Below are 8951 nucleotides of genomic sequence, written 5' to 3' on the forward strand. Positions count from 1 at the left end.
TGACCTGCATCATTCTAGAGCAATCATCAGTAAGAATCATAAAGTACCTATCTCTCTGAACACTCCTAGTTTTCATAGGACCACACAAATTAGTGTGTACAAGATCAAGTAAATTATCTGTTGTGAAAGATTTACCTTTGAAGGTTGAGGAAGACATTTTCCCCAGTTGACATTCTTTGCACAAAGGATTCTCCAGTTTGTTCAGCACAGGCAATCCTCTAACTGCCTTGATCTTACTAGCTTTCACAATACTATCAAAATTTACATGTCAGAGTCTCCTATGCCATATCCAACTGTCATCAAACTTAGCCATTAGACATTGATTGATATTTGTATTTAATTGAAATAAGTTACCTCTGGTCTGCATACTGTTGGCCATCAGTTGACCACTCTTTCCTTTTATTTTGCACACTCCATCTTTGAATTCCAGAGTGAGTCCTTTATCATTCAGCTGGGCAACACTCAAAAGGTTATGCTTGAGACATTCTACCCAATACACATTATCAGCACTGCTTTTTCCATTTAGAGAGATGGACCCTTTTCCTTTTATCGTAGATGGTGCATCATTACTAAATCAGACTACACCTCCATCATACTCTTCCAGAGACATAAACTTCTTCTGGTCACCAGTCATGTGGTGAGAACATCCACTATCAATAATCCACTCACTAGAATTATCAAAGCGGGAGACAAGAGCCTTCTTGTCTGACACATCTTCCTTAACGGCTACAACTACTATGTCTTTGCTTTCTTCATCTTTTGATTCATCATCAATGACACCTTCATCGACTACAACAAGACAGTTTCTCCTATTTCCTCCTTTGAACTTTTTAAACTTCTCTGATTTGTCCTTATTATCACTATTAGGAAAGTTGAAAACAATGTGTCCTATCCTATTGCAAGAAAAACATTTCAAAGGGAGCTTACCTTTGTATTTTCCAGTTCCCTTAGGAAGTCTCTTGGAAAGAAGAGCTTCACACTCCATCAGGATCTCCTCATCATCCATATCTCTGCTTTGTCTAGGTTCACAGCTGGTACCAACCTCTTTTCCCTTTCTAGATAGTGTAACAGACGCTCTAAAGGCTGATTCAATCTTCTGAACACTACCATCATAACTGTTTAGCTCATATGCGGTCAACTTGGCAATGATGGAATCTAGGGATACCTTTTTCTTGTCAATAGATCTCAACTCCTGAATAGCGGCAACCCTTATTGCATAGACCAGTAACAAGGATCTCAAAACTTTGCTAACAATTGTGGGATCATCTATTGTGCCTCCTGCACTCTTGATGTTACCAACAACAGTTTTAATTCTTATCCCATATTGCTGAATGGTCTCTCCTTCAACCATCTGCATGTCTTCAAATTTTCCCCTAAGGTTCTCTTCCTTAGCTTGCTTCACATGCTCATCACCGCCATAGATAGTCTCCAAAGTATCCCATACATCTTTGGGATTGTCTTTATCTTGAACATCTATAAACTCAATATTAGATAGACTATTGATAAGAGCTTCCATGACTTGCCCATTCTCCTAAATTTCTCTTCTTTGATCATCGGTGAGAGTACCGGTAGGGACAACATAAGTGTTCTCAACATAGTTCCAGTGTTGAGCACCCATGCTTTTAATGTATATCTTCATTCTGTCCTTCCATATCTTAAAGTTATCTCTGTTGAACTTAGGACCTTCCCTCTTCATAATTAGAATAGGATCTTTTCCTCAAGCGGTTAAGCTTATAGCATAGAGGACCTGGAGGATGCTCTGATACCAATTGATAAATAATGATGAACAGTAAATACCCAACAGATACTGAGAGGGGGGGGTGAATTAATATAGACAAAAACTTCTTCAACAACTTAAATTGAAAGGATTGTACTAACTGGTAAATAATATCACCGATCTAAACCAAGGCACTACCGGTAAAACACAGTGACTGTAAAAGTTATAAACTGGTAACACTAAGATCTTCTCAAACCTAAATATCCCATCTCAAATTCACCCATATTCTTAAGCAACTAATACATAAGAAATAAAATGACCATTAGATTAGCTTGCATTACCGCTTAACAGAAAATACTAAAACATCACATAAAAAAGCATCACACATAACAATCTGATTCTTCATGTGGAAACCCAACTGGGAAAAACCACGATGGGGATGAATACCCATAAGTTTTTTTTGAACTCTTCTGAAGTTCGCTCTGTTAGGAGCCTAGTCCAGTTAAAGACTTTATAACATGTTCTACTAGGAACCAATCCTACTAGGGATCACCCAGTTAAGGGATGGCTAAATAACCAGTTAGAGGTTAAAACCGTGTTAAAGGTTACCTTGCAAAAGGATTTGAAGAACTTAATGATTTTGAGTCACCCTGTTAAAGGATTTTCATAAAGCCTATTAAAGCTACCCGGTAAAGGGATTTTCCATCTGCTGAAATGGTTAGAAGTCAACAGGTAATACACTAATCTGATAACAACACTTAATGCCAAGGCAGATCCACTTTAGTTCCTTTACATCTACAATCACACACTAAAAATATCTACTTACTCCTTCGGTCTAGCAAGAATCACCTCACATACATTCATTTGCCAACAACTTCAAATGAAAACCATCATCAACCTTATAGACAACAATTAGGTCGATGGCCAAAACCTAAAACCCTAAGCATCTAGGTTAACAATACAGTCGGTCCACTCCTGGCCGTTCAATCACATTACATGGGGTAAAACAACCTTGAACAAATCTCAAGACGTTCTTCATCGTCTGTTCTTCATCACTTTTGGAAGTTGATAACCCATCACATGCTCTCCACCATTTACTAAGATTTTGTACATTCCCAAGGTAGATAGAATCAATCTTCTTCATACAAGATCCTCAAGAAAATCCTTCACATGCATAAGGCTAACGTGGCAACGCGATCTAATCTTCATTTCAATGCTAACTCATCACAGGATGTCGTCGGTCGAATCACATAGACTTGGAATGCATCAACTAGAAACCGTGAAGCTGAGACTACCAACTGGTAGTCATATCAAATGAAACCTCAATACAAAACTTTGCATATACCAGTTCACACTTCATCATACCAGTTCACTTTTTGCATATATCGGTTCACCCCATCATACTAGTTCACTTGCCAGTTTTACTTACTTTAATATACCGGTTCACACTTCAATATATTGACATCAATGACAACATACATTATCATCATGTCATCAAACTCTTCACATATGCCAATATAATCAAAATCCACAGAATCCAATAGACATCCCCTGGCGTCACTATGATCTCACCCATTGGTAAATGGAAGGTGTTATGTTCGTTGTGCCATCTCTCAGCCAACGTGGTGAATAGTGCCCTATTCTTTCAATAGGGTGGCATTTGTAACAAGTGGATGAGACTGCAAGCCTCTATGATTGCCAAATCATCAACACTCAATCAATCTCACATCACAAAATTCTTGAGAAATTTCTCCCGAAGCATGAGCACTCCTCGATGGACCTATATCAATACATGGATATCATCCTACACAATCCGACAATTATCAAATCAAGTATCCAATCAATCAATCAGACCCATATGGAATTAGACCCCTATCAAAATCAGGACCCTTATCAAAATCAAAGACCCATATCGAACAACAATTGACCCATATCAAAATCAAAGACCCGTATCGAACAACAATTGACCCATATCGACAAATCGGGACCCATATCGAAATCTGACTCATATCGACAAATCATGACCCATATCGAAATCAAACCCATATCGAACAAAGATTGACCCATATCAAAATCAGGATCCATATCAAAATCAGACTCATATCAAAAAATCAAGTTCCATATCGAAATCAAACCCATAACGAAATGTTGACCCATAACGAAAAATTGACCCATAATGCAAAATGACTCATAATGACAACAAAACTCATATTGGCTCGAACCCATATCGTAAACACACTCATATCGACTTTGAACCATATCGGCTTCGACCCTAATTGATCCAGGCCAATAATCAAGTTGACACAATAGACTCACAATGATAAACATTAATTAACGACCAAAATCAACACATTTGATTCCAAATGACACTTTGACAGGGTGCAAAAATTCATAACAAATCTAAAAATCAAAATTGCACATGTTAAAAATTTTTTTAAATCACACAAAACACTCACTGTCTCATATGCGCCAAAATAGTCATCAAATGTGCAATTTCATATGCACTATTTGATCCATCATATGTGCGACTAAAGCGTCATATTTGATTCGAATTATCTGGTTTCTCCATAATTCGTGGTATTGGTACACGCATTTTCATACATGTATCTTGTAAAAGTGATAATTTAGTAGCTTGATATTGTTTATCCATATATGGAATGCCAATTTCATGAACAATCATTCCACATCTTATTAAGAATCTTGCTAGAGATACTTCTAGCAGATTATCTCCCATGAAAAAGACAGATTTACCATGTATCAAATCAAGATAATCCTTTAAACTTTCCCATATCCGTTCCTCCCTTTCCTCCAAACCTTGGGGTTCAATACCAAATATAGGACAAATCTTTTCAATCCAAGTACGCATTCCATCTGGATCGATAGGAAAAGGAGCTTCAATTAATTGACATTTTTCGCGTCTTATCAAAGTTGTCGTTGTCCGACTCAAAAATGGGTTAACACCACAAACATAAACTCCATCACCCAATGATGGAAGATCTGTGTATTTTTTAGCAGGTAACCAACCTGACACCTTTATGGATTGACATTTTAATTCTAGATTTAGTTGAGAAGCCACATTGGATGGCAAAGATCCAAAAAGAACTAAGGAGGGGTGATTTGCATATTCAACCAATTCCTTTTTTTTTCTAGAATGAAAAGTGAATTTTTTTTTGTATAGTTTCTTTTCGTTCACGAACAGAGAATTCTGGTTTTGGACAACGATGTGCCATCGCAGCTAACACAGTATCTTCTCCTTGAGTAAAAGAATAATTGATTCCATTCGCTCTTGCCACTAGAATTGGGATTCCAATTTCCCATTCTAGCTTGGGTGCCATACCTTCCAAATCTATTTTGATTATCTCTGTAGTACAAGTACCTATCCATATGATCACGCTAGGGTCTCTATCTTTTCTTATTCGAATACAAATTTTTTTTAATCCTTCATAATCATTCAATTGAGCCGAGATATCTCCTTCTTCCAATTCTGCCATTGCATAGTGAGGTTCTGCAAAAATCATTACTCCAAGTGCATTTTGTAGAAAATAACCGCATGTCTTTGTACCCACAACTAAAAAGAAACTATCTTCAATCTTTTGATATAACCAAGATACACAGCTAATTGGACAAAAAGTATGATAATTACCTGTCTCACATTCAACAGTGAGAGTTTCATCAATTTTCACTGACATAAATCATTATATATCCGGATAATTCAAAGTCTCTATAATTGGCTCTGGGTCTTCCAGTCTTCAAACAACATCGATGAAGACGTGTAGGTGCACTATTACGCGGTAGAGATTGTAATTTTCTATAAATATCCAATTTATCATCCAGTGATGAGACTTTGCTCATCTCATTTTTCAAAGATTGGCAAAGCAAATTATATTTCCTTTCCAATCTTTGTTTCTTTTTCTCTCTTTGAATGAGACTTTTTCTTGCCATAATGATTCAGCTAGTTTATATAAAAATATAGATCAAATTTGAGATGGAGAAGTATTAAGCAGATTACTTTTTCTTTTTATGCATAGAGATTAGATAAAAAATCTAAATATTTGAATAAAATGAAAAAGAATTAACCGAATTTGCCTGATGTAGAGGCAATTAAGAAAGTTGCATAGGTGAATATATAGCCTACAGAAAAGTGAGCTAATCCAACTCATCGCGCTTGAACAATGGAAAAACAATGGAAAGAGCTACCGGCTTATCCCTCCATCAAACTAAATTAGCCAAAGGTGTGCATTCATGAGCCCATGCAAGAGTTTCAATCAGTTCTTGCCAATATCCATGCCAAGAAATAAGAAACATAAATCCAGTAGCCCAAACAAGATGCCCAAATAAGAACATCCACGCCCATACAGATAAACTATTCATACCAAAAGGATTGTATCCATTAATTAGTTGTGAAGAATTTAACCAAAGATAATCTCTTAACCATCCCATTAAATAAGTGGAAGACTCATTAAATTGAGCTAAATTTCCCTGCCATAAGGTAATATGCTTCCAATGCCAATAGAAAGTAACCCATCCAATGGTATTCAACATCCAGAAAATTGCTAAATAGAAAGCATCCCAAGCTGAAATATTGCAAGTATCGCCCTGTCCCAGACCATCTCAAGGAAAACTATAACCAAAATCTTTCTTATCAGGCATTAGCTTATAATCGCGCGCATCTAAAGCACCTTTTACTAAAATCAATGTAGTTGTATGCAAACCTAGAGTAATAGCATGATGAACCAAAAAGTCTCCAGGACCAATTGTTAAGAACAGTGAATTTTTATTATCGTTAATAGCACTCAACCAACTGGGTAATCATAAGCTTTTGCCAGCATTGAATGCTAGAACATTTGCTGAATATAAGAGTACATCAAAACCATCATCAAAACCATATAAGGTCTTACCATGAGCCCAAAATTCCATTTCTCCTACTCGTTGCCCTCCTCGGTGGGATTTTCCTTTGAGAGGTTGTTGTGTAACCAGTGTATAAGGTCCACTGGAACATGCATGAATTTTGTCATCAACTTGATGGCACAATTTTGATATATAAGCTATTCCTATTGTAACAGGTTGTTCAAATACCTTTCTTGTTCTTCCATCAATTAATCTATGTTTCCCAAGATGATCAAGTTCAAATACCCATGGATTAGTTGTTTGCTCGCTAGCTTTATAAGCTCAGAGAAGACTAGTTTTATAGAAGCTTCTTGCTCGTACCTTTTGTCAAAAGGTGCTAGTCTATAATGTTTGTTCATTAGTTATCCTGCTAAACCAAGCAAACATTCAAAGATTTGCCCTACATTCATTCGTGAAGGTACCCCTAATGGATTTAATACCATGTCCATTGGTGTTCCATTTTGTAAATAAGGCATATCTTGCCTGGGCAAATTTTTTGAAATAATACCTTTATTACCATGCCTTCCAGCTACTTTATCACCTACTTGTATTTTACGTTTTTGTAAAATATATACATGAACTTTTTCTACAATATCGCTGAGATAATCATCTTCCTCGAACTCCTGAAAGAATCTCACATTGATAACTCGACCTTTTACACCTTTAGGGACTCTAAAATAATTTTCTTTTCCAATACATGCCTTAATATCAAATAAAGCTTGTAATAATTTTCCTTCTGGAGTATTTAATAGTGAGTCTTCTTCTGCTTCCAATATCAATTTACCTACTAATACATCACCTATTTCTATCCAAGATACTATCATTACAAGGCCATTTTTGTCTAGATGACGAAGTAAGCAAGCATCTAAATGAGGTATTTCTCTAGTTATTACTTCAGGGCCCTGGTTCGTAAAATAAACTCCAATTTCATATCTTACAATCTGGAAAGAAGTAAAAATGTCTTGATATACCAGACGCTCACTAATAAGTATTGCATCTTCAAAATTGTATCCTTCACATGGCATATAGGCCACTAAGATGTTTTTTCCCAAAGAAAGTTCTCCCCCTGTTGTAGCTGCACTGTCTGCTATAATTTGTCCCCTCTTTACATACTCCCCTTGGTGAACTCGAGGTTTTTGATGCATACAAGTATCACTATTAGAACGTTGATATAGAATCGATTCTGTTTCTATATTGTCTCAAGCAACAGATGAAGTTATGGTGATATTTTCACCATCAATATACTTTATTTTTCCCCCTTGCTTGGCTATAGCTACACTTCCTGAATCTAGAGCTACTTGACCCTCCAATCCAGTTTCGACCATACACTTCTTAGGTTGAACAAGTGGAACTGCTTGATGCTGCATATTAGAACTCATTAAAGCACAATTCGCATCATTATGCTTGATAAAAGGAATCAGGCAAAGTCCAACGGAAAAATATTGGGAAGGAAAAATACTTTTGAAATGAATTTGGTCCCATGCAAACAATAAAAATTCTTGTTGAAATCGAGCTGGAGTAAATTGTTCCTCTGGAACCCCTTGATTTAATGCCAAAGAATTTCCTGTAGCTATCTGGTAGTATTCATCTTCTCCCAGTAATAGATAAACCATTTTTTCTTCATTCGATCTCTCAGATAACCTATAGAATGGACTTTGTAAAGAGCCGTAATGACCAAGTGTTGCATAAATAGATAAGGATCCAATAATCCCAGCATTTATTCCTTCGGATGTCATAATCAGACAAATATGTCCATAATGACTAGGATGAATATCCCGTGTACGAAAAGTAGATGTTTGACTTGTCAATCCTCCAGGGCCCAAAGAGCTCACTTTTCGACTATGAACTATTTCTGCCAATGGATTAGTTTGATCCAAAAATTGTGATAAAGGGTGTAAACCAAAAATATGCACTAAAGTACATGTTATATGCGCCATACTGTTTCACATATGCGCTAATCTACAACTTCTATGTGCTAATCAAAAAATCATATGCGACAAAGGAAAAATCAAATGTGCTAAAATAAAAGTCAAATGCGCAATAAAATTTATCGCATGTGCTAAAATTAAAATAATATGCGCAAAAACAACGGCAAAAAAAGAAAACACACAGAAAAACCCTAATTAGCTTGAAAAATTCAAAATCTTGCACAAACACCTAATATCTAAGCTAAAACTTTACAAGAAAGGTTAGAAAATCGAACTCACTATGGGCCATACTGTGTCAGCCTCTCAAATCGATGAACTCACTCGAAACAGTGACAGTGATAAGGGAGTGTTGTTATGCCCTATATACCTAACCCCCAATAGTTTCCTTGTGTTGAAAATATGGGTACCCTTTTTGCTTT

At 36.3% G+C, this 8951-nt stretch overlaps 2 pseudogenes; both read right to left on the reverse strand.

Annotated features, from left to right (window-relative positions):
- Positions 1–4253: 4253 nt before the first annotated feature.
- Positions 4254–5406, reverse strand: LOC131874548 (light-independent protochlorophyllide reductase subunit N-like; annotated as a pseudogene).
- Positions 5407–6526: 1120 nt separating this feature from the next.
- Positions 6527–8541, reverse strand: LOC131874316 (DNA-directed RNA polymerase subunit beta-like; annotated as a pseudogene).
- Between the last annotated feature and the right edge of the window lie 410 nt (positions 8542–8951).

The sequence above is a fragment of the Cryptomeria japonica genome, chromosome 3 (assembly GCF_030272615.1).
Source record: "Cryptomeria japonica chromosome 3, Sugi_1.0, whole genome shotgun sequence".
In the NCBI taxonomy this organism is placed as follows: Eukaryota; Viridiplantae; Streptophyta; class Pinopsida; order Cupressales; family Cupressaceae; genus Cryptomeria; species Cryptomeria japonica.